The sequence below is a fragment of the Oreochromis niloticus genome, linkage group LG9 (genome assembly GCF_001858045.2).
Source record: "Oreochromis niloticus isolate F11D_XX linkage group LG9, O_niloticus_UMD_NMBU, whole genome shotgun sequence".
Taxonomy (NCBI): domain Eukaryota; kingdom Metazoa; phylum Chordata; class Actinopteri; order Cichliformes; family Cichlidae; genus Oreochromis; species Oreochromis niloticus.
Window position 1 is genome coordinate 19,244,203 of NC_031974.2, and position 26,897 is coordinate 19,271,099.

General features: G+C 40.7%; 1 long non-coding RNA gene across 1 annotated transcript; it reads right to left on the reverse strand.

The window, feature by feature from the left end:
- Positions 1-2,021: 2,021 nt before the first annotated feature.
- Positions 2,022-16,583, reverse strand: LOC112847870 (uncharacterized). Its single transcript, XR_003221702.1, has 3 exons — positions 16,387-16,583; positions 11,153-11,204; positions 2,022-2,322 (listed from the first exon to the last, which is right to left on the reverse strand). It is a non-coding gene; the product is annotated as an uncharacterized LOC112847870 (long non-coding RNA).
- Between the last annotated feature and the right edge of the window lie 10,314 nt (positions 16,584-26,897).

Sequence of the window (26,897 nt, forward strand, 5' to 3'; positions counted from 1 at the left end):
CCAACGCGAGCCCAAAGCCGCCGACTGAACAGAGCATTTTGGTTTCAGCCTTTTAATTACGAGTGTGTTAAATGCTGTAAAGGCAAAACAAACTGACCAGAGGCGGCAACAAAGCCTGTTTTCCCTGGTGAAAAGGATTAGAATGGTCTGTCACTCAGCAGGGTCATGCAGTGCAGGGGCACTACTTAAAAAGTCATTTAGAGAATTAAGATGCCCCCAATCGGGCGAAAACACCATGCTAAATAAAACAGCAAATAAGTGCCGAGCACAGCCTTGAGGCGTCCGCTGTTGCCACTGTTGCCACTGTTGACCTGTCTCCTGCAAACTATTTTGTTTTGAAGGTCTAAATCTGCAAGGCTCTGGCCTGTTTAATCTCTCATGGAGGTCTCATTAATTAAGAGGTTTCTGACGGCACACTGATTCCCTCAGAGGGAAAAGCAAAATATGGCCACACCTTTATGCGCTCTAATGAGAACCGTAATTCCCTTTGGCTGGGTTTAGCTATTTGTTAAGGAGCAGCTACCAACAGTAGAAAAAGTGACTATCTCAATATTTACAATGCAGGTGTCCTCTATGAAGCTTGCCCCTGACCAAAATAGGACTGAAAAATCACCTGCAGCAATACGGGACGACAGAGGACAGATGAAAACATGCTTTTCACAACGTGATCTGCAATAATGACCACACAATTACCTCTGATTACTGCTGTATTTTTTGCCTGCGGCATATATTATTGTTTTGTTTTTTGTTTTGTTACCTGGAGGCCACAATGCTAAAAAAGCTAGCAAGCAAATTAATCCACAATTAATTTGTTTTTGAGAAATCCCTTAACCCTCGATCGGCCAAGTTTCCCACAGACCTGATGGACTTTGTAATTTTGACTGTAAAAGGAAAACAAGTAATTCTCATCTTTCAGGAACCATTTGATTTTTTTCTCTTGGCAAAATCTATCCAGATTCTTTCTGTCTGTGTACACATAGCAAAACCTACAAATACCTTGTGCTACTGTGACACACTGAAAACGCCCGTAAAGGTCGCCTTCTTTCCCAAACTGTTTGAATTTTGCCTCTAGCACAAACGGTAATGGAGTAACAGCCTTTTAAAGAGCGCTTGTAAAATAGGCCCACCAGGTCAATAAAGGGTTACTGATAACACATGTACAACTGTCTTGGCTACTAAATGACTTAATGTGACTTAATTCGTGATTTATACTATACTGATCAATCAGTAAGAGGAAGCAAGGTTAGGCCTGAAGCTTGGGGTTAGTGTGACTCATGACTTTTTAGATGTAGACACCTTCACAAAGGGTACAGTGAAGCAATAGCACTCCAGTGACGCAGGTCTGTATCTACCCATGAAGATGGATAATCTGAGCAGGTTACACAGATTATATCCAGATTACTAAGAACTGCTCCTGCCGCTGATCGTCTTCACAGCAGCTGGGAGGACACACTTATGGACACTCAGGGTCTCTGGGACTTAAATCATCAGATAGGGAGATACAGAGCTGCTCGAGCTGCTAATACAGAAAAGGTGGACAGTGGGCACGTGAGCGCCAGCTGGTTTAGTATGCTGTGCTGTCAATGACGGGAAAATGTGAGACCTGCAAGAGACATCATCAAAAAATATCTTTAAAAGACTACAAAAGGTCATCAACACCACACAAATTTAAGTTACACTGAAAAGCTATTTTTCTAGCTCATTAGTTCGTTTAGCTCATACAGGATTAACTATTAATTGCCCAATTTATAAATGGAAATTACAAAAAACTACATGTGATAATTTTGTTTGACGAGGATCATTTTTTACAGTAAAGGTTCTTAAGGACAAATGGGATGATTTATGTTTATTTTTTACAGTTGAAGTCAGTTACATTTTATTTGTTTTATTTTCTATTTTAAACTAAGATTCTAATAGTCTATTTCTATAAGAAATTGTAGTTGATGCTATGCTATGAAATGTGGGTTTTAAATCATCTCTGGGGTGTCTTAATTAAGAACTGTCTGAAATACCTCCTGAATAAACGGTAAGTGTCAGCACCTGACACTGGTAAATACTGCACTTGATCCAGAAGTTTCTCCATAGGATCAGTGTGGGCTGATGCACTATGGCAGTGTGCTGTGCTGAGAGTGACATCCTGATTCCTGAGCTTCTGCATGAGTCAGTCCCGTCCTTCCATCTCTCGTGGAGGCCTCAGCCCTCACGCCTCATATCAGCCTGACTTTGATGGACACATGGTCCCCCTGTGCTTGGCAGGACGGTCTTTTGAGGAACTTGAACAAAAATGGCAACAGTGATCGGGTCGACACTCACCCCCGCCCCCTTAAACAAAAGAAAAGAAAAAAAGAAAATTGCGCACCATTTTTTCACTAGGTGATGGTTCGTGAAGAAAGACGTGAGCACTTCAACTTACAATCACCTTGACAACTTTGGTAAAAGTTATTTGTATTTATATCTATCATATAAAAAGTTAGGTGAACATATACAATGATAAATACCTGACAGAAAACAAACTGCTGCTGTATCTATCAAAATAACTGCAGTGTTATTCAGTTAGTGTAACAAATAGATGTGCAGCAGACTATAAACACTCTACCTCACGGGTCTGAGCATAACTTGGATCGATTGTGCACTCAGAACATAATTGCCAACACATCACATACAGTGCTAAAACTCTTCATACTCCTAATTCAGCATGGCGGCACACTTGACTGAAGCAAGGTCTACTCCTTCGCCAACAGACAAAGGGAGTCCTTCACTACGTCTGTGTCAGTCTGCTCATCCCATTATATCCACTCTGCTGCTCCCAGTCATCAGCTATGACGAGCCTTCACCTGAGTTGACAGGTGACTGTCCTGAGGCAGCGCGGCGCCCAACAGGGGAGCCTTAACCTGCCAACTATCTGTCAGTTTCCCAAAACCAGCTCTGTCATGTCATCTCCTCCATGCCAATCACGGTGACACATCAAGTTTGTGTCAGGAAACAGTGTTGAAGATTACAATCTAATACAACACTGCCCTGAGCAAATGGGAGGGGCAGGCAATTATTATGACACGGCGATGGTAATGTAAATGTTGGCAGGTCACATGCAAATAATTACAAACAGGACATTTCTTCCTAAAGGTTTGACTTTTGTCTGTGCAGTATGAGGGGGGACGAGTCAAGAGGGCAAATTCATAAGAACAAAAGATTCAACACAAAGATAAAGACAAAGACGGACGTTATTCAAATATCATCTTCATGCTTCATATTTTGCTTCCATGTAGGCAGACATTCTGGCTGTTTTTCACTCATTTTCAGTTCAGTCCTTGTGCCTGACCGTTTTCATAGGAGTGTTTTTTGTTTGTTTGTTAAGCCAATTTATCGTGACCTGAATCATTCAAGCATAAAAAGATACCTAACTCAACCAGACTCGTGCCTACACATCTACTTTCAAGCTAATTAGAATTGCACCAACTTTTGCCTAATATATTATATTTTCATTTATTCCTTTTATTTCACATTTCAAAAGTCGCTCCACCTATTTCCCATTTTCCTTGCAACACATAAAGACATTACAGGCGGTTCAAGACTTTTGCAATCAAGTTCACATAAAATAAAACCTTAAACTATATCCCTGTTGGTACAATAATAGTTGACTTATAATTTAATCAACTGGAAGAAAATTGATCAGTACCTGGTGTGTTAGCATGTCAACCATATAGACAATTTTGAAAGCACCAAAAACCTCTGAGACAAATTCTAAAAGGAGGGTTAATATTTTAACGTCTACATTCCCAGAGTGAGTTAAAGTATGACTTCATGTGAATGCTAATATTGCCCAGTATCTGTTCATTACCTGAAAACAATTTTGTTAAATCAGCGTAACTGCTGTGTCTTAAATCTCACTGATCCATATTTACACTTGCTAATTTGAGTGCATTCACGCTTAAAAACAAAAGCGGGTATCAAAAAATTGATGCTGTACACTTCTTACCCTCAATGTTCACCATCTTGGCTACACAATGGAAAAAAAGTAACTACCAACTGAAGGATTGCTTGGTAAGTCCAGAGACAGTATTAAAATATGGATGTAGACTCCAAGTCATAAAAACAAAGCCAGAATGGAAACACCTTTGACCTGCATTCTACCTGAAGACCACCAGATAGTGATGGCTAAAAACTTTTTGGTCCCAACAGATCATCTTTCTGTCCTGACCTTTGTAAACACTTTCCTGTTGGCTTTTTGGGCACAGTAACTCATTTTGGGTCATATAGAATTCCAACTATGAATATTTTATCAAATTTGGTCAAACTGTGCTTCAAAATGGAGAATTATCTGTGTCATGAAACGGGACACCCATTGGCTAATGAGTGACTTAAGTGTGGCTCAAGTCTTTAGCCAATGAGCCGCTCCTCCTCATCATATCTGGTTTTGTAGCCAATGGCGATGTTTATCAGAAGGTTTAAACTGTCTTTGTGTGTGTTAATCCTTCGCCTTCAGTGTAGAACAATTTAGTCTTGTGAGTGTATCATCAGAGGATTGACAACCTGTAAATATTTGCAAAAATGCAACAGATCCAAAATGCACACGACAATCATGTTCAAAAAATAAAATCTACAACTTTTTATAATTGTCTAACTTTATAATCTGGATGTAAGGAAATGTAGGCCTAGTAGGTAAGTAAGAGATGTAACTATGCAAGTTAGGAAGGTTTTCCAACCAAAAATGGCTCTTGAATGAAGGTGACATTATTTTGTGAACTACTATTTGTAATTTGGTTAAATATATTTTATATCTGTATCTGTGTGCTTCTCATTGTGACTCCCCAAACTCTCCCATTTCTGTTGTCCTTTGTTTCTGACTAGACTGAGATTCATTTGCAGAATGGTAAAGGTTGAACTGACCTAGCCCTGTAATCACCGATTTTTGGGTGCTGGGGGGGGGAGCAAAGCAGTCTGCGCCATATGGCTGACGATCACAATAATAAATCAATTTTAGGCACCCCGTCATAATTTATCTAAGATATTATGAATTTTTCCATTCAGTTGTTTCCAGTTACTTGTCATGGCATTCCAGGAGCTCATTTGAAAAGTGGCAACGAGGCAAGCAGACAGAGTTTTAACCCACTGCTGAGATTTTACATGGGACTAATCATGAATCATTGATTGATTGAAACTCTGTTATCAGTGGAGGCTTTTTCTCCCCATATGTAAATGAGTAACCTTTAGGAGGGCTCTGAGTGGCAGCTGTGGCAGATGGGCAGTAACTGTAATGGGGTGGAGGTTGGCCTGAATAAATATCCCATAGTCTGGAGCTTACCTAGTATATACACTGCCCATGGAGGCTTCATGACAGAGACCATGACAAAAGAAAGGTTAAGACTACAAAACAAGGATTATCTGAGTTGATTTGCTGATTAGAGAAAATCAGTGGAGGGGGACAAGGATTTAAAATGACCTAGCAGCAAGATGCAGCCTCACTGACTCTTAATTTTAACTTGTGTCAAAAGTGTGGACTTCAAACTAACAGTGCCGTTATGTGGACTCTATTGGCGTTCAACAAAATAACAATAATGATACATAAAAATGCTCTGAATCACATTTAGTATGACATTTTAGATCATCTCAATAGATATTCGGGATTCAGGTATTTGTTTTACTTTGATATTGCAAAGCACCATTTGCTAGCAATGGTTGATGCAACTTTCCCAAAGTGCAGGGTAGGAGTAGGGTTAGGGTTTGCACATATGATGATTTAAACCTCACAGGGTTTTTAGTGCAGCAGAGAAAAGTAGACGTGCAGGAGGAAAGCTAGGGCTTTTTAGAAAAATCCAGTTTCTGTTACATCCAAAATTTGTGATGGTGTCTCTTATCTTTAAGCATCATCCTTTAGACCCTCGAGTGTCTATATTAACAGAGACATATTAATATAGGACCTATTACTAGTAGATGTCTAGATAGTCAAAAAATTCAAACGCCCTGTTAAGAAAACAGTGTTAAAAAATAGATAAGTGTATCTTTAAGTGGATGAACAGAGATGGAGCCAGGGTCCATCTGAGGCACTGAGTGATTAAGCATTTTGATTTGATATAATTAGTTAAAACCATAAACACAGGGGAGGATGTCAGCGAGTACCACTTATTTCAGTTTGAGACTTTTGAGGAAGACAGAAGCAAAAAGATTTTTACGTGGAAAGAAAGAGAAAGACGGCAAATTCAGCGGGAGAGAAAAACTAAGACAGGCACAGAAAGTGATGAAGACTCAAAAGTAATAAAAAGCCGCAGAGACAAGTTAGGTCACCCTGCTCGTGATCTGAAAGCCACACAGAGAGCAAATGAAAACATGGCAGCACAGACTCAGGCCTACTGAGAGGCAGAGGTGGAAATGTCCATTTTCCCCCACAGCCTTAAATTATCGTGACAGCCAGTGGCTTCTTGCTACTGCAAAAGTGAGTGATTAGTATTATCGTTTAAATTGTAATTTGGCAGTTAATTAAAGTGACCTTGGTGTCTATTGCTGCATCTGTAAACGGGCATCCAGAGTGCCGTTCCGTCTCTCAGCCGTCTGTGAGGCCGCTGTCACCGGAGCCCGCTACAGGATTAAGTCACCCTGGTGACAAAACCAAATTAAGCAGCTGTCACCGCCTACCTGCAGCTCAGAGCTTAAGATGATCAACTTATGACCGGTCGGGGAGCAGAGCCTTTTCCTGCTCTCCCTCCTCCCATTATCATTGAGTAATTTATGATTAGTTTTAAAGGGGTTTTTTTGGAGCATCATTAAAAGCACGATGTTAAGAGCGCGTTGCATGAAATCATCAGTGCCACGTGTTAATGTCTGATGAAAAGTCTATGACAACATCTTTAAAACTCAGTGGAGTGTATTTAACAATTAGTTGTGTAGCTCTGACTGTGGAAAATCGTTCGCTGCATTTTCAGAGTCGGACTAAAGCGTGCAAAATGAAAAATAACAGAAATGCAAATGTTTGAGATTGCTGGCATTTAATGTTCTAATACTGAGGGAGAGATCCGACATGACTGAGGGGAACTGCTGGAAGGTGTCCACTCAGTAAACATCAGGATGTTATGATAAATATTTCATACTGTGATGTAAACTATAAAGTAAAAATGGACATACACACATAAAACATGCACACACATTATCCCAAGAGAAATAAATTTCTATAAGGCTGCATTCTTAATTTATTGACTGTATAAATGTTTCATACTCTCACAACAGTTTAAGTTTACAGAAGTAAAAATGGCGGCTACAGAGCTAGCAGGTGTTGTTGCAGCACTCTATCAATTTCTGCACAGTCGTAACCGACAGAATTTTGACAAATTAATTAGAGAAAGAAGGACACTGAGAAAAAAGAGAGCCCGTGCTTTAACAATGGCGTTGTTTGGAGCAGTGCCTGCTACCTCCGTGCAGAGGTATATATGGACACGGAGTCTGAACCAGGAGTGGTGGGATTGGGATGTGAGAGGCTTCACTGACACAGAGTTCATCCACAATTTCACGATGTCAAGACAAACATTTGAATAATTGGCGTCTGTCTTGTGTCAGTGACATAAAAGATGGATTTAATGCAACATGACCATTCAAACAGCAGTCGCTTTCTAGAACATCAGATATGTATTGGATTCAGTACCACATATGAAAGTGACCCAGATCGGATTTGAAAATATCGGATTTGTGCTGTTCAAACTGTCATACCAATGATCGGATATGGGTCGCATAGGGTCAAAAAAGTCTGATTTGATGCACTTTCGCCTGCAGTGTGAACGTAGCCTAAGAAATTACATCTCTGGTAAACTTACTTCCTCTCCACTTGCCTATCAACTTCAGCTTACGGCTCATGATTTGTTGGATATAGACAATTTTTGTTGTTTGGTCTCTGATTCAAGATTCTTTATTTGTCACTCTGCACATCAAAATCTCTGGATTTAAATCAATCAAGATATGACAGAAGTACAGACTTTATACTTTAATTCAAGGGATTTTACAGAAATTTGTATTAACTATTTGGGAATTGCCATCATTTTATACTCAAACTTAATTGGACATTTTTTTATATAAGCACTCCTTTTAATGCTTGGATGAAAAGCCTTTGCAGTCAATGACTGCCTGAAGCATAGAACCCATGGACAAAACCTGATGCTTCTTCAATGAGTTGAGAGCAGGTGCGTTGCTTCTGCAGTATGCTTTAGGTAATTATCCATTTGCACTCTGAAGCTTTGACCAATCAGAGACCTGGCTCCACTGGCAGCCCTTTATACCTATGTCACAACATTGCCTCCACCATGTTTAAAAGATAATGTGGTGTATGGTATCATGAAGGGTTTCTCTCCTTCTCCCCACTTTTCTCTTCCCGTTATTCTCGTACGAGCTGATCTTGGTTTCGTCTATTCAAAAATATTTTCAGTACCATTGAGACTTTTTTTTTAGATGTTTTCTGGTAAAGTCTAATTTGGCCTTCCTCGTCTTGAGCTAGTGGTTTGCACCTTGTTGTAAAAGCTCTGTATTTATATTCAGGAAAGCGTTGTTTGATTGCAGAGCATCACAACAGTATGCCTTCCTCCTTGAGAGTCTTCTTAACTTGGTCATATTTTGTGAGGTTGTTTTTCTTAACCATGGAAATAATTCTGTCATCATGAGCTTTAGTTTTCTTCTGTTGTCTTTCAGACCTTTTGAATTTCCTGGGCTGGCAGGAATGCACCAGATTGTTCAAATCTTTGCTCTGTGATTTTTTTTGGTTTTTTAGCCTAATAATTGCTTCCCAGACTTACACTGATATCTCTTGGGGACATGTGTTTAACATTCTAGTGGAAAGATATTAAATAGAAATTCAACATTTTGAGTGAACTTCAACTATTATGTCGGCTTCATCTGTCATGAAATAACAGAGGAACAGGCTTCACCTGGCCAACATTGCTGTTGTCACTCAATTGTCAAGTTGAATTTAGGCCTTTAAAAAATTGAGAGCTATGCATTTAAAAAAAAATGGGTGTAATTCCTAAACAGTTAATGCAAAATTGTGATGAAACTCTTTGAATAAAAGTTAAAAGTATGCATTTTTCTATTATGCATTGTTTCATTTAAAGCCCCTCTGTGGTCGTGTCCACAGACAAAACTACAAATTATGGACGTAACTGTCCCAGAAGATGGCATCCCATTGCCACATGGATATCTCATGATCTAAAAAGTCAAAAAAAAAAAAAAAATTAAAAAAAAGCATCAAGTTAAAACTGTGGATAGATATTTATAGGATTTTATTGGCAACTACCAATAAAAATATCAATCCAGCTCTTTTTTAAATTCTTGAATTCTAAGTTTAAGTGTGGAAAAAAAGGTTTACAGAGCTTTTCAGTGTCAAAATAACAGTTTTATTAACTATAAGCACAGAATAAAACCAGAGCAGAAGAAAAAGACGCGACAAAAATCTTTTGTTTTGCAATTTGTCAGCATTGATATAAAGAACCAATAAATAAGGAGACATGTGACTCCAATGCACTGAATTATATTGAACCAGGTTTTATCTGGAACCAGTTCAAGTCAAATCTCTAACTGAACGCCTTCTGTTGCAGCCTCATTACCACAAGCGCACTATCACCAATGTTAACCCCTGGCTAACCTGTCCCCGTGTAAATTTCTCTATTATGCACATCAGGATTGATGGGAAGGGAGGAGATGGCATAAAACTTTGTTACTTTTTTACTAATAAACAATAGACAAACTACAAGTCAAAGATAAAGCCCATGTTTCACTCTAGCAAAGTACTGTGGATGTTACAGTCAGAAGGCTACTTTTGACCATGGAACCAATAAACATCAGTACAGTTCATGTTACAACAAACAATGCTGTTGTTGATGAAGTCACTCACATTTAAAGGCTACATACGACCGCACAAAAGTCACACTCATTCTTATCAGACCTGTGCTCAGCCTGATATTTGAAAGCTATGAGAATTACATCCCGTTACCAACTCAAGTATGCAAAAACAATTTTCATAGGTTATTATAAGTTGACGCTGAGTCACTATCACACTTTCATGGCTTAGAGTACCGCTTGAGTACAACCGAGCCATTATTAATGCTATCAGTAATATGTCAAAATGTGTGAAAAAGGTTATAGCAGGCGTCCAACCACTCAGACATAATCAGCCGAATAACTCCAAGAACCTCTGTGATCTCTTTGCAAAGCAGAGCCTTTAAATGATGCTGTCCTCAGAGACTGTGATCACAGGATTTCTCTATAGTTAAAAATATGATGGCCTCAGAATACTTCTCCACAGACTCATCAGCCTGAAAGACAACTGCACGCAGATTTAACACTCAAGCGTGCAGCTTTACGTAGCTGAGGTTAAAACAGGTGGCAGGAGATGCAAAGGGTGGGTGAGTGGGGAGAGTCGGTGTGGGAGACATCACAACAAGCCCTCATGATAAAACGTGACCACACAGACTGACAGCAGGTAAATTGTATGTCAGCAAGGTCTGCATTTCAATCCTTGCATATTTTCAACAGGCCCGGATGTAAAGCCTCCCTGCTTCGCTGCCTGCAAACAGTCTGATTCAGTGCTAACTGTTTTTGATTAAAATGTCAATAAGGCTGTGGGCTCCTTTCATCTCTTAGGGCCCCAAGCTGTCTGTCTACTACTCACACCCCCAGCCCCCACAAGCAGGGTTCGACTCATGACATGGGCAGCTATTTATCTACTCTGGGAATTGTGTCAGGTAATAAGCCCGGTCTCTGGGGAGCATTTAGCCTGATAGGAAAAGCTGATTGGGACAAAAGGCCCCTGAATCTCATTCTGCCTCCCGCAGTAGCAGGTGACTGCCGAGGTAAACACGGATCTCTTGGGATGAAGAAAGGCACGGGGAAGATTTGGGGTAAAAGACAGTGAAAACAAGCGAGTGTGTTTAATCAGAGCAGAAATTGTGATTCATTGAAGAGGAAAGAAGCACCCAGGGTGCTGTTTGCCTCCATCATTAGCAGAAGATACAGTAGTGGTAACATTGCACTATACTTGCTCTAAACATAAAAACAAACCCATAAAACAGAGGAGACTTGCTACCCTGGTACATCGTGACGGCTTTTATCTGCTCACCAGAAGAAGAAAAAAGCCACGAACTGATGTCATAAAAAAACTCGGCCTGTAGATTACAACACTTACCCAAAAACAGGCACATGAGGATGCTGTCTTGTTTGGCTTTGTTTGTTTGAGCCTGAGAGAAGCAGAGAGGAGAAGGCAGGATGGTCAGAGCAAGCAGCAGCTGTATCCACAGATGCTCATGTAAAAACATCCTTATTCACATGTTCCCCTCCACTTGTTTGTTTCCTGGTAATTTAGCCCTTCAGCATGAGAAAAAAAAAATGCTGCTTTGTTTTCATACTAACAAGGCAATTAGCAATCATTACAAATTTCTACTCTGGGTGGCCTACAGGCAGATACTGGTAATGATTTCACCGCATTATTTAATCTACAATTCATGGGTCTGAGAGCACATGTAAGACAATAAGACATGCACAAAAGCTGAAATCCTGAATCCTGGGCTAAAAATGTATTTTTCTACCACTCACTCTGCCATATCTTATTAACCCTATGTGCATAATAGATCTCCACTCTCTGCATAGTTTGGGTGAGCGTGGGGCAAGTGTTTCAGGTAAAGCAGTTAGGTGGAAATTACAGCAGACAGGAGGCACTGACACCAAACGGTGCTCCCTACTCCCCAAGGACGATCTGTCACGCTGCGATCACCGGTAAGGCCACTGGGAGACCAGAGCAGACCAGAGGGAAGAAAGACGAGACTCCTGACAACTAAATGACAACTACACATAAAACAGAATTGGTTACATTAGAGCAAGCGCAACAGTTAAAATTTGCCTAACAACTTTAGTCATGTGGCTGGCAAAAGAGCAGCAGACGCCAGAAACCAGCCCAGGTTGTAAACATAACCATAAACTACGGGCATTTAGTGTGGATAGCAGGTTGGAAGCAGCTTTTCACAAAGCTAGCTGTTAATTAAACAGCTTCAAACACTGTTACTGACCTCTGTCACCGTCCTTGCACTCAATACAGCCAAACCTTCCTCTGTGCAGCTGGCATGATTTCACCATGCAAAAATAAATAAATAAAAACGGAAAAGAAACAAAGAAGACATCCTGAATCAAATTACATTTAATCTGATTAAATGTGGATGATTTCATAGGTCCAGTTTGAAAGCAACTTTATAAACATCTGCATCTAACCTAACTGACCGAACCATAACATCAACTATAAATCAGTCAGAGCACAAACATAGCCAACATGGTAATTTTTCAAAATATGTTAGTTGTTTTATTATGAAATGTCTGCAAGGGCACAATTACACACTATACTACGAGGACAACATGTTTTTTTAAAGCCCTGATCTTACAATGACAAGAAAACCTTCAAACAACAGACTGTATATTGAAGATGGATGCTGCTTCTGGGGCTGAAAAGAGAAGCCAATGCAGAAATTCCTCAAACTCACGAGCGGAGGATGCGATTCCTCTAGTTGAAAAAATAAGTTCGACTGTCCAGGAGAGAATGACTCTAATGTTTATCTGTTTTATGACCTCAGTAAACAGTTTCCTGATTACTTTATGTTTCAGCAGCTAGCTTCAAATCTTTTTAATATCTTAAGATCTTGTAGATTATGGCTCCATGAATAAAGCACAGGATTCTTTGAGGAGTGATTTCTCAACCTACTTGTCACATCCGCTTTAAAAAAAAAAACACAAGATGGGTAAGTCCAAATTTCTCAGGTAAAAAAAGTAAATCTTTTATATACTCTTAATTAATCAGTTGAGTTATTTTTTCCTGGGTCCAAAACCAGACATAAACATAAACACTGCTAACCATGGTAAAAGTTCATCCTCATCCTTCAAACTATCCTATCCCGTCACAGATGCTGGGTTTAAAAGATTTAAAACCACTTATATTTTTCATAAATATTAGTGGTATTACTTCTGTGCAAACAATCTTCATGTGGGAATGATAGGTGTGCAAATCTAAATTAAATTTGCTAATGAGTGAATCTATATTCTCTGGTTATTTACTAAAATAACCATAGCAGATGCACAACCTCCACTTTTCTCCATGTTCATGGTCGCCAGCTCTCTGTGGCCTCATTTCATATGCAGGTTCATCTGGCTCTGGACAAGCGTGGGTCCTTGCTGCAGAGTGGCCCTACAGTCTCCAGGGCCAGGCCCTCTGTTCAAGGTCCCCAGGGGCCAACCCCCTACCCTGCTTACCTGCTTCAGTTAATATGAGCAAGCTATGGCTGCCATATGTGAAGCTGTAGGAAAGCAGATGCTGTTTTTCCATTTGTGAAATCAAGGTTTTGGAAGGCAGTCAGCATTTTGATGGTCAGGCTGAAGCAAGTGCAAAGGGGTGAAGAAAGCGGAAAGGCAGCAGGCACAGTTGTTTGGTGTTTTGTGCACATACTGCAAGGTCTCATCAAAACTGCGAGGATGTGAGGATATGCTGACCTCGCAAAGTGAGGGCATGCCATTGTTTTTAATGCGTCAACTCCTGCATTCATCCATGAAAGTTCAAAGACACACACACACACACAGGCGCAGGCATAAACACAGTCCCGATGTGTATCTGTCTGTAGCTGAGCAGTTCCTTTGTCAGTCATCTGCTGATACTGATAGACAATACGGGGTTGAGGATGCGTGTCATAAAAGAGAAAAGCCTGAATGAAATGACAGACTCTCTCGCCATCCCTCTCCTCCACTGCCTCCATCTCTCACGGTCCCCAAACATCTCACCCACAGCAGCCTGGATTGCTATGACAAGCCTGACACCTGTCAGTCATGCACTCACAGACAGGATGGAGAGGACAGCAGCATACACAGGTCCACATGTTAGCGCAGAGCAGTACTGACCTCACTTTACCACTCATCCACACACACACACACACACACAGTGCACAGGTAGTGCTGCCACACTGTGACACTCCTGATGTGGGCCCTGTGAAACAAACGGTTTTTCCTAACGTGGCTGTGTAGCATTTAAAGCAAGCAGGGAAATTATTAAATAAAACACTGGTAATTTAATTCCTTCTACAACAGTCTGACAGCAATAATCCATAAAGTAATACACTGTGTAATGTTTTGATGTGGATAATATTAACGCTACAATTAAAGTTGTGCTGACTTGATGTTTGAAAGGTTAGATTTCACACGATTATGTGTCGAAGCGCCCAACGACCGCCGCCACCGACTCCCTCCTGGCGACAAATTTCATTAACAAACCTGATGTATACAGCACGCGCAGCCACACTTCAAATGGAGGACATAAATTTCAGCCTGTGGGGTACAGCGGTCACATTACAACTAATCAACTGCTCTCCCTGTACCGTTCTGGAAAAAAAAAAGTCTTCTTCTGTTGAGATGGGTGGGGGAAGATAAAGGAAAATATGACGCTTTATTTCTAATCAGCATAAATTACTAGCATCCATCAGGTGAGGCTCAAATTAAAATCCTCATCTGACAAAACGATGGGAAATGTGCGAGCTCACTCATGAATCAGTGTGATTTAAGCCAATCATAAGACGCTCTCAATGCCAAAATTCACACTAAGGTTTAACCCAATTGCCCCTTCTTTACATTCTGTCACTAAATCTTGAAGGGAGTGTGTGGTTCTGAAAGCCAGACAGGGTTCAGACACAATCGCAAAGGAGAACAAGTCCTGGCTTCATCGTTAGCGCATGTATCAGTGGCTGTGTTGCACTGTAGCCTTCTGTACTGTCTAGGGGTTGCGCTGATCTATTTCATGCCAGACATTTTGTCACAGTAGGGAAACCTCGGGTCTATTAATGAGGGCTGCGTTCTACTTAGAGGAGGTCATGCTTTTGTGCATGCTGGTTAACTGTCATGGCTGACAGGGACACTTAATGCAACTGAGCCATCATTAATCCCACCTATGCTCTCCCCAAAGCAGACAAAATGTCTGGTTTGAGAAAGGTCTATTAGCTACCGCTGCAGCTGATGATACTTTGCTTTATCAATCTGCTAGCACCAATACTGCTCCTGCTCTGAGGTCAAGTGGATCGCCTGCTGAAACAAACCCGGCTGCTCTACGGTTACTGAACATTTCTCTTAAGGATTGCCTCCAGGCTCTTAACATGTTCACATGCTTTTTTGTTGTTGTTGGGTTTTTTACGACACATCCTGAGAGAAACAGGCAGTGAACACCACAGTCGAGGCTGCACCAAAGACAGCCCTAAAAAAAAAAAAAAAAACACTTAAATAGACAGATAGGGTTTCACAGTATCAAACTAGTGGATCAAATCCTGACAACATGAGGGGCAAGGCCAACTTGTCAGAGCTGGCAATTACAGAACAAGGTTCATCTAACATGGGCAACACATTATTAGCTGCTGACAACACCAGTCAAATCAAAGGATGTTGTCTTTGCTCTATCTTTTCACTTCAGCTCAGTGTGAGAGTCTTTGCTCCTGGTTTGCTGCTCTCATTGACTCTGTTTCACTGTGTGCACGTGTGCCTGTTAATCCTCTGCTCATCTGCAGAGCTCACTGTGAGACACACACAGAGTGAAGCAGACCCACAATGATCATGTTAACTTCACTCATTCTGCTGTTTCATCAATCAAAACTCCCAAACAAGTATTAATCTAAATGTAGTGTTTCGTTTTGTTTAGTTTTAACAGAAAGCACCTGCCAGTGTCCAATGTGCGTAAGTGAGTGGGGCTTGTGGATCCAAAGGCATTGTGGGAGTGGACTCCAGGCAAGCAAGTGGAGAAGCGAGGTGGCAGACTATTTTGCATATTGTTAGATCCAACCAAAAACACTTGCATTTTCATATGCAGGCTTACAGGATGTGAGGCATGAGCCTCTGATCAACCAGGGCCTTAAGAAACATGAGCTTGTTTGTGTTTTACAGCACCTTGTCATCATGCAAAATACTCAGCAGTACCTACAGAAGAAGGTAATAGACATGCACATAACTGTACTCCTTGTGAACAATTCATTATTTCATGAAACTAAAGTATAGCAGAAACACTGCAGAATAAACAAGAACTCTGACAAATGCCAAATAAAATGCTTACAGCATCAACAGAGCAACCCTTCAATTATAATGATAAACACGTGGCGTCCCATGAACTCTGCCAAAACATTACTGTACTTGCCAGAAGCTCAAGGACAGTACAGTAATGTTTTTATACAATATGGGCTCCACTTTAAACGAGACAAATGCGTAAAAAGAGGCGAGCGAAAAGAATGGGAGGTTGTATTTAATAGGAAAAAAAATCTAAATGTGTATTAGTCTTGAAAAAACAAGAGTGTTTATCTATGATACACGTTTGCAGCAGGCGTGAGAACGACAGCAGTGCATAGTCGAAACTTGGCTTACCTGGACTACCTGGTATTTGCTGTAACTAAGCGGGACTTTATCATGTTGCAGAAAAAACAGAAAAACACAAAAATAAAAACGTCTCTGCTGTTAAGGGACATTTTTCTAAACTTATTCCAACCAGAAGTTCAGAAAATTCAAATATAAAAATGGCTATGCTCTGGCTAAACGGTGAGCTCATTGACAAGCCCCGCCCACTCCCAGTCCCTCAAAAGAAAACGTTGAAGGAGTGGTCAAATTTAATCTTGCTATTTGTGGTTTTTTCTCATCTGTCTGCTATTTTCATAGGTCAGAGTTATTTTTAATGTTGTTGTTTTTGAATTAAAAGTTCACACAGTATTAGTCATTAAAAAAGGACACTTATTAAAAAGCTGAAGGTAATAGCTTTGATTTTACTAGCAAGTTAAAGTCAGATGTTTATCAAGAGGTGATTGTTATCTCACTGGTCCTTAAAAAAACAAATCCCTGAGTATGAGATATGTTTTTGCAGCTTGGCATGTAAAGGCAGAGATAATTTTTGTTTCTTTGTTGGCTAAATGGTTTGTGTTAAGCCATACACCAACAGCCATCCCAAGGAAGTATGGCTTCAGTGTGTTGCCTGCTAAAACTAATTTCAGAAAGACTGTACTGCTGGCAGTCCAAAGATATACATTTGTCATAATTGACTCTGAGTGAGGCACAGAGTTGTTAGATCAGAACTAGCAACAAACTTTCCTCACCTGAATAATAAAGCATGCATCTAGACTTAGAATGGAGAGAAGTTTAGAGTCAGTTTGATACCGATGTTTCATCTTCTCACTATTATGCAAATTACCTTTGAAAATCTTGCACATAAAGATTGTTAATTTTTTAAAGATACAAGGAACATCTGCCCTTTTTTAATGATATCAATGATACTTCAGTTTAAAACAGAGTCAGAGGAGTGTGGAATCTGTTCTCGGCCTTTTATGTGGCTTTATTAAAGGCTACGTTATTAAAACGCTGTAAATCCCCTAATTTCTCTGCTCTAAGTCACAATAACTTTCACTTGTTCGAATTCACATTTTAAATACAAAGCCAGTAGGTGGTATTTACTTTTGAACTTACTGATTGAGTAAATAAATTAAAAAGTTGTACTTATTTCAAAAAAATCTAAAATTTTTACTGAAACCCTTTGATAGGTATGGGGACAGCCAACCCCACCGTGTGACAAAGTGTCAGAGTGTCGTTGATGGTTTGTCACTTTGTGTTACAATTAACTGCAAAACTAAAAAGCATACCTATTTTAAGGCTGTATTTTTCAGTCTTTTTCTTTTTCAGTACAGACAATAGCAACATCTGTGCAATGGTGCAGAGTGCAAAGATGTTGGAATAAATTATGGAATAAATTGGGGATTGATAACTGGTTACTACAGAGCCATAGTTAGAACTTAGCTACGCAGGAGTCAGTTTGAAGCACATCAACAGTATCAGACATAATTCTGCTTTCTGGACTTTAATCTTACATCTGATATTTATCAGCAAAATAAAACCAACTGAGATTAGCTGAATTTTAAGTACTATTATTTTAACCTGAACGTGATGACCTGATGAGAGCCCTGATGTTCTCGTACAACGTCCAGACCAGCCACAGGTCGCAGATTTAAAACTGGAGTCACAAAGATAGCACACTCTATATATGAGACATAAAAGCCACTTCAGTGTTTTACAGTTCAACTTATGAAACTAATTAGTGTAATTGATCTAATTATTAGTTAAAGTGCACATATTTAACATTGGTAAAATGTTTAAAAGTGGATGATTAAGAGTACTCTGAAACACCTCTATAAAACATAGGAGGTAAAGAGAGACTACAATGGAACACATCCAATTAATCAAATAAGTGCGGCAATTAACTAAGTGAGTGCTTAAGGGCAGCAGTGGAAGAGAGGACAATTGATTTTCTGTGAAAGTACTTAAGGCCTCTCATTTTATTAGAACTAAAGAGTGAAAATGGTTAGGACCCTGAATCCAGATATACTATGTACAATAAAAGTGCCCACAGCTGAATTTATAAGATAAAGGCAGAGCAATGTTCAAAAGCAAAGTTCAAAAAGCATAGCAGAAACATCTAGTACTAATGGAAAGACTGACTGGGTTTGTTTTTGCCCAACATTTTTGCAAATGACAATATCCTGAGCTGATTGTGAACCGTGTGGCAGGGAGTTCAAAGACAAGAAACGCATCTAATCAGGGCTGCCTTGGAAGCAGCTCTCCCTGCCTAGATTAGGTTTTTTTTTTTTTTTTTTGAACAGATGGCTTTCAATTTTGAACTTTTGCACTGGTGCAAAAAAAGCTTAGAGAGTCAGGCTGTTTTTCTCACATCACTGACAGAAGCTGCGCATCAGATGAAGGGGATGTGTGAAATAGCATTCCCAAGCATTTTCTGTCTCCATGCTCAGGACGCAAACACGCACATGCAGGCAAGGTGCGGAGGCCGGACCATGCTGCTTCATCAGATGCTTAAACAAAAAAATATCAGAGGGAAGGAATTCAGGATAAATGCTCCTCGCACTGTAAGGCTATTTTACAACAATGAGTTGTATTATATGCTGCACAGTGGTGTCAGGCTTTGTGTGGTTGCCTGTGTGTGAGTAAATCTATAGTTAGATAAGCACATAGAGGCAAATCACGGGGGTCCTGTCGTGTCAAAAATAGATTACGAGTCAGTTATTTAATGTCTTTCTACCACCATCGGCTGATATTGTCCCACATTAGCAGCATCATGTTCTCAATTTTCCCCCAGTAGCATTGCTCGTCCTGGCAGCCAGCTTGCCCACGCCGGCACGAGTCGAGAGGACAACTGGAGAAAGATCACAGTTCAGGCTCAGTCAGATGGAAAATATGGAAATCAGGCGGTGGACGGACGGACCGCTGTGTGTTCCCCCTGTTTCAGCAAGCTGCCACAGTTTGACTGACAAACTGACTTTTTGAGGGGCTTGTGCCCATTCCAGTCAGAGTTTATTGAAGGTGATTTTGATCTCCTCCATGAGGCCACAGCAGTGGTGCTGCCATCTGTCACCTTGATTGCATGGCGGCCTCTCTAGGGGGAGCGCCATGGCTCCTGATCGTTTACAGATTGTGCTGCTTTCGCCTCCATAAGGGCCACATGCACAGGGCCAGATGGTGAGCATACACGCTTATTATGAGTCTTTATCTCTGTGCAGGAAGGAGTGGAACCATTAGGCCTCCCTCAGGATCTCCACTCCTCTCTGCAGCCATGCTGTTCCTCCACAAATACAGTCCTCTTCTTCAGCTGTCATGCACACATACCCGCATAAGCACACGCATAGCACACAGGACCACTTGTCAAAAAAACAAATACAGATCTACTCAGGGCATTCGATGGCTGTGTTAATACATCTGCACACTCACACACACACACACATGCACGCACACACACACACACACGTGCGCGCACACAAACACCTGTTTCTAATCCTGAATAATAGGAAAATATGGCATGTGGCAAAATGTTAGGTGGGATGGCTGTTGGTGGTATTCATTGTCATGTAATAGACATTGTCATTTAATGTGTGACTTCTAGGAGCACTGACATATGGTGTCAATGTCACACCTTTATAAAATACAGCAACAGTATCCTGCAGGATCGTGGAAAAAAGCTGTGTGACCACATGGGCCGGTGATCAACACTAATAAGTGCCTATAAAGAGGCATCCGTGTGTGCGCCTGGAAATTGTCATAATAAAATAATCAGAGCACTATGCTGCACAATAGAGTCTGCGTGCACAAATGTCCATTCATGCATGAGTCTGATTCAAACAGATTCAGCCTGGTATGAGACATTGGCAGGAGGCTGTTGTCCCTATCCCTGACATATGTACTGCATGACCAGGAGGGTGAAGAGTATGTTCAGGATTAAAAACTGACATGTGTAACGTCACCACTCATTTGTCATGCTCCTTTAGAAGCCAAAAGTTCATTCACTTTAATGCCATTCATTGTTTGGTAAACTGTGTGATTATATAGGGAGGCAAAATGGAATTCATAATTATTCAGGCATTTACTGTGTAATGCCTTAATGAGCATTACTAAGCTCTTCATGAGAGGTAATATCCCACTTGATCAGAGATTAACAAAGAGCATTTCAGTGTATGCTTTAATGCAAAAGGCTTAACTGCTTGAAGCATGGCTTCATTTCTCTCAATTACATCTAATCTAATGTTTGGATTCCCTCAGCAAAGATGCACTATTGAAGCGCATAGCTGACCTAATGACTGTAGAAACACTCCCGTGCATAAATAATGCTTCAAAACCTTCACTGTAGCGTATCACCACACAAAAAAATCTACATAATTCCTCTGTGTGAAGTCGTCTGAATTTCAGTGCTTGTTTGTTAAGAGTGGGTTGCTGTCAGTAGAAAAATGTACTTCATTGTCCTTTGCTGTCCCTGATTTTCTGTCCTGGAGCAATAACGGCAATGTGCTGCAGTTTTAGGACAACAGCCGGCTATCTGTGAGGGTGAGCCCCCTCGTCAGTCTCCAGCACGGTGCACAAACTGACATACTGTATGCCAGCCTGTGGTCATATTTCAGCTCAGAGCAAAGCAGAAACTCTCCGCGGCCAGAGCCTGCAATATGACTTTGATTATATCAAAGCAAGACAACTTTAAAAATTAGTGTAAACCCATCTTAATGTGCATTAACTAAAAAGAAATAGCTCCGGGAATGCTTTTAGACGCATAAGCACAACACCTCAAGCACATGTCTGTTTCCTATTGAAATTTCACATATAAAATCATCAGCTGACAAGCTAAACGACCACGTGTCACTATTTAATATCACTACAGTTAATACGAGCATAATCACTCATAAAAGAAGGTCACCAGGGCCTTCAGGGAGTTTACTGTGCTGAGATGCACCTGAACTGGACCCAACTGCAGATCAGTGGGGTATCATGAAAAGTGCCACAAGCACCCAGCCCTTGCAGGCCTGTCACAGACTGAAGGTGTCACCCGGGAAACAGCAGTTAAATTAGCCTCCGCAGGCTCCAACCAAACAAAGCTCGCAGCATGCCAGCACAGTCCACCCCAACCCTCGTCAGTTTTCGCCCGGTCCACGTGATGGGATGATATCAGTTAAGTCAGATGAATATATTTTAAAGTCAATCAGTCATTTTGCTATGGCAGGCCACCATCCAGTCAAATACATTTAAAGAATGGTGCTATTTTCCCAGTAAGGACTACGCCTCTGTATGAGACAAACATACTGATGGAGCATTGCTAACATCCAGGCCCTGCTGAAGTGAAAATTCTTACACAAAGCAGCTACTTTCAGATAAACACCGATGATTTCAGTGTGGAAATCGTAAAATTCATATTCCTCACAATGCGCTGGGTATGTTTTATAGGGGATTTGGTGGCCAAACTTCCATGTAATTGAAGAGGCATTGGTAGACCCCACTGGAGACATACCATTGGAGCACACCAGAGCTGAGTTACTTAGAAGAAGCTTCCTCTTGTTTGCGTTGGAATTAGCACTGAGAGCATATACACACATACACACCCATTTCAGCACACACTCAGTCTCAGCCTTTTTCACCCTTCTGCATCAATCTGTTCCCAAGCTGTTCCCACATTTTGGTGAATTTCCCAGGCTTATTTGTTGGCAGAAGTGAATACTGGGGCTGATTACTTTAGCGTGAACCCATCAAGTCTGCCCAGGCTGCATGCTCAAAAACCAGCCACCTTCCTCTCTTGCGGTGAGCTTCTCAAAAGAAATCTGAAAGGCTCGGGTGCAAAGTTGCAAGATACAACATTAACGTTATTTTGGGAAATACAAACAGCGACAGTGTCGTCCAAGACGCCACGGCATCTGCATAGATCTTAAATGCAGAACAACCATCAGCAACAAATCCAAACCTCATTAAAGAATATAAATTCAAAATCTATTCTGGCACTCAATCCAATGCAGATTTTCCCCCTCTTTCTGTCTCATAAATTACAGTTCTGGTGCACTGTGCAAATATTACCAAGCTGTAAGACAGCTGTGCCCCATTAAAATGTGTTATGGTTGCTGATTTCCTACAGCACATGGTCATCTTGCCAAATCTACAGCCAGCAATTAGCAAAGATGAAATGTTTAATTGTGCCTTAATTTTGATAAAATTTATCTGTCAGCCATCCTATAATCAGGCATTATGCTCACAAATCAACGTCAGCAGATTTAGGGAGGGGAGACGTCCACTAACCTGACAGACATGTCTAGATGTCACTGCCCTGCTCTAACTCCTCCTGGAAACAGGAGGGTATGTTAATACTCATTAGAGTGCTGAGAGGATAAAACAGAGGGCTTCATTTTACTATCGGTGATATTACGGAGTGGATGCTATTACTGTGCAGACAGGACCCTATGCAGTTTGATTATGCACATGCTCATGCAAATATTTTAGAGAGCATTGCTCTTCAGTTTACTGCGTGGTGTAAGAAACAATGGCTGCAAGAGCCTCTTGTCTCCCTGCAAACGGGTAACAAGATGGGAGCATGTGGGTGATCTTGTCAGAATCACAGGACAACAGGAAGAAAGCATTCTCTGACAGATGGATGTCGGTAGTGCAGGAGTGGGAGAAGGTCACGATGGGAGAGACACAAAGCCTTCTACAGCGACTGGGGGGGGGGCGGGAGTGTGTGATATCTCAGGGTGCTAAACCATGTAGTCCTGCCAAAGCACGGCCAAGGCAGGCTGAGAGGGGCTGCTTGTGCCTCTCTTGGGAGATACAGGGACTCAAGATGAAGCAGTGGAGAGGAGCTCCCACTGAAGCTGAGAGTGATGGGTAATGGTAATGGTAGCAATTGATCAGCAATGGACTATTTAAATGCTCAGCCAGGTGAAAATTCTTATTCTGGTTGAACTCAGTGTGGCTTTGTGCATCCTTGCATAAAATCCTCAGATTTTCAGTAACATGAAAACTGGCAAATTTGATATCAGATTTTGTCTACTTCTTTTAATGGTAACTTATATGTTTGAGGGTTTGGGGGGGGGGGGTTCAAATAAAAGAACACAGTTAGATCAACCTTGAACTGAAACAAAGTGTGTTTGTGAGGTAGCATGCGATAAAGGACAGCAGCCGTTTTGCATATTTATGACTAATGTTGTCCCCGAGAGAGGCCTCCCCCTCCCTGGGGGCATTATGGGTGATTATTGTCATCTCAATGCAGCCAGTTATTCACCAACATGCACCGCATAAAACACATCATTACAAAGGGCCACGACAGGAAATGAGATATGGGGCAGGGCTCCAGGAGCAGCCCTTTCTAATCACAATGGCCAACTGTCACCTTCTGCATCCGCTCGTCTGCCACAGCTTTAAGCAGCAGTGTGGAAGGATTTCACTGCAAACTTTTGAGTGGCTCTGCAGTGGTAGGACATCCTGCATAACATGTGGCACCCATGATAATTACGGCAGAATTAACACAGGCGGGTTTATAGCCCTTCTGCCGCCAGGAGATTGCTGCCAGATAGACACAGGCCTCGTGTTTGAGCAGCATACTTGGGTCCAGACGCCCACCCGTCTCTAACACTTCTCACTACAACAACTGTTCTGGAGGAGAGGACCACTTTCAGCAGAGCTGCCTGTCACAAACCCTCTCATCCTCGCAGCAAAGTCTGAATAAATTGAGAACAGTTCTTGGAAACTGGCAAACACGGGGAAGCCAAATGAATATTGTTAGTGCTAGACTTATAGTATACATTTCAAGTCAGTATCAAGCCGTCATTCACTGAGGAAGAAACCCCATTTGTGGTTTGTCGTGGCCCAAATATTAACATATAATTAAAATAAATTAAATAAAGTATACATATATGTATATGCTTATTTCTTAGTGATTTAATTTTCTTATTCACACATTTTCAATTCACTGAAGGAACAACCTGTGGGATAACTTGGATAGAAACACAATCCTCTTTACCGTGAACTGAGCCTTTCATTCTGCAGATGACAGAACACAAGCGATCATCAGTTTCATGTACTGTATGTATGGCGACTTGATAACCAGGCTCATCAAAGCCTTTGTGTTCTCCCATACGGAAACGGCATGTATAAAGCCGCACTACAAGGGAGAGGACATCAGTGAAGGCGAGCCAGCCACCCTCTCGTCCTTGATTTCTTGGGTTTTTGTTCCGGGATTAAAGAAGAATCTTTGTGATTTGCATTTAAAAACATCGTGATCAAAAACAATTACCCTCCTCCTTCTGTATTTTTCTCACAACAAATGAATCAGATTACAGGCCTTGGTGAGCACTGGCTTCTTATGGCCTTGTTGCACTGACAATATTTGAAGTTTCCTGCAGTAACTTCATTAGGCGTATTTTGTCCAGAATTAGTGGAGCGTGCTGAAAATTGCTAATGACAGATGTTTCTCCACACTGTCACACTCCTTGTATCATTTGATTTGGAAAGCAACATACGGTGTTCTGCTCCATCAGTATGTCACAGACTGTCTGCAAACAGCTGGTCATAACTCAGTTCAGTGAAAACCATTACTTTCCAATGAAGTGTTGGATACGTTCCAAATTGGGTTTTGGCATGGCCTCAGCTGCACCCGTGATGCAGTGCAGCCCAGTACTGCAGGTACACATGGAGGAGAGAAGGAGGGGTGAAGGGAGAAGGTGAAGAGGTTTTCTATGAACCCTCTGTCTCTCTGCTCTCCAGCAGAGAGGGGCACTCGGATAGTGGATAATTTCAGATATGGCAGATACAAAGCAGAAACAAAGACGAGAGCTGAATACTTTAACATTGCCTGATGATTGTAGGATAACTTTTTAAAAGATGGTTGCTTTGACACTATGGTTTAACAGTAGCAAATGTTAGCTCAGAGGTACTCCACTAATCCCTCACCTTAACAAAAACCAAATCCCAGCACGACAAACACATGGTTAAAAACTCCACATACTGTAAGGGCAACATATGAAGATTGTAGTTAGCCAGGAAGCTGCTATTTTAAGTAGAGGGAAATTAGCCAGTAGCTATGTTAGCTAGAAGTTGCTTTCTTCCTAGAATTTGATGAGTTTGGTGGCAAAGGGACATAATTGATACATTAGTTTAACACTGATTTGTATTATTGTTAAAAATCAGGCTGAGTTTAAATGAATACTATATGTAACCCAACATAGGTGAAAGTCAGCCAAAGAAACACAAATGATGCAATCGGACAATTTTCCAGTGTTTCTTATCTTATCTTTATTCTCTGCAAATGCCTTGAGGCAACTGTTGTTGTGATTTTTTCAATATGTAAATAACATTGAATAGAATTGAACTGAATTCCAATATCTCTGAAAAATGTCATTTATTGAACAGTCGCTGATGCATAAAATGCAAATAAAAAAAATGCTATTTTGCCCTATATTAAATGTTACTGAACCACAAACAATTCAAACAATGGACAAGTACTAACATCAGGTTAAAAATAGAAAAAAGATAGATAAATATATGTATATATATAAATATAAAATCTGTTTTCTGTTAATCCAGAAGTTTTGAAATTTTAGGAAACATAAAAATATTTTTAAAGAAATTAGACAAAGAACCTGTTTAAATTGTTTGACTTTTGTAGCTAGGCTATTTTCTTTCTTTCTAATCATAGACCTTTTAATGGCACTGCCACTGCACACAGTTGACTCAGATTTGCTTGGGGAGGTTTGAATTCACACAAATAATCTGCAATAAGTCCAGTTTGGCATGGATCAATACAAATTACAAATGGTCGGGCAGCTAAAATCACAGAAATGGTACCTGGCAAAATATGATTTAACTTCATGTCTGAAGTTGTGGATGAGATCCTGTTACCACGCTTTCATCTATCAGTTAAATTTAAAGCTTGAGTAGGATTCAGGTAGGCTAACTTTGTTTAGCATAGAGCCTGTTAACAGGGGAAATGGTCAGCTTGGCTCTGTCAAATGTGACCAAACCTGCAACATAAGAGTCCTTAATTAACACTTAATATGTTAGTTTGTTGAGCCAAACAATGATGAAGCTTATAAAAATAACAGGCTGTGGTTTGTGGTGCTGTTTCGTTTCTTCAGTTCTTACATTTTCTTTGAAGAACGTCATAGTCGGACTGACTGTTTTCTTCATTATTCCTGTCTTTAGCCTATCAGACATTTCTCACACTGCTTTATGTCGCCTATCAGGACAGAAATAGAGTATTTAAGTATATCATTTTTGTACCACAAATATTTTGTTTTTCTATTCTGCAAGAAATAAGAAGGTTTAATTTACAGACCTCTTAGAAAAATAGACAAAGAAAAAATGTTTAGCTATAAAAACAACATGCAAATGAAACAGGCTAAAAATTAGTACAGTTTGAAACCCATGCAGTAATTATTCCTGTAATTATAAGGTAAAGATTCTGGGTGTTGGGCTGCAAAGCTCTGGCCAAGAAGTCTGCGTTGTGTGCCAGGACATCTCGCAGCTCAGCTGCTGCCTGCATGCAGCAGAAGTGTCATTGACACCTCGCTCCATCTCTAAAGATAAGA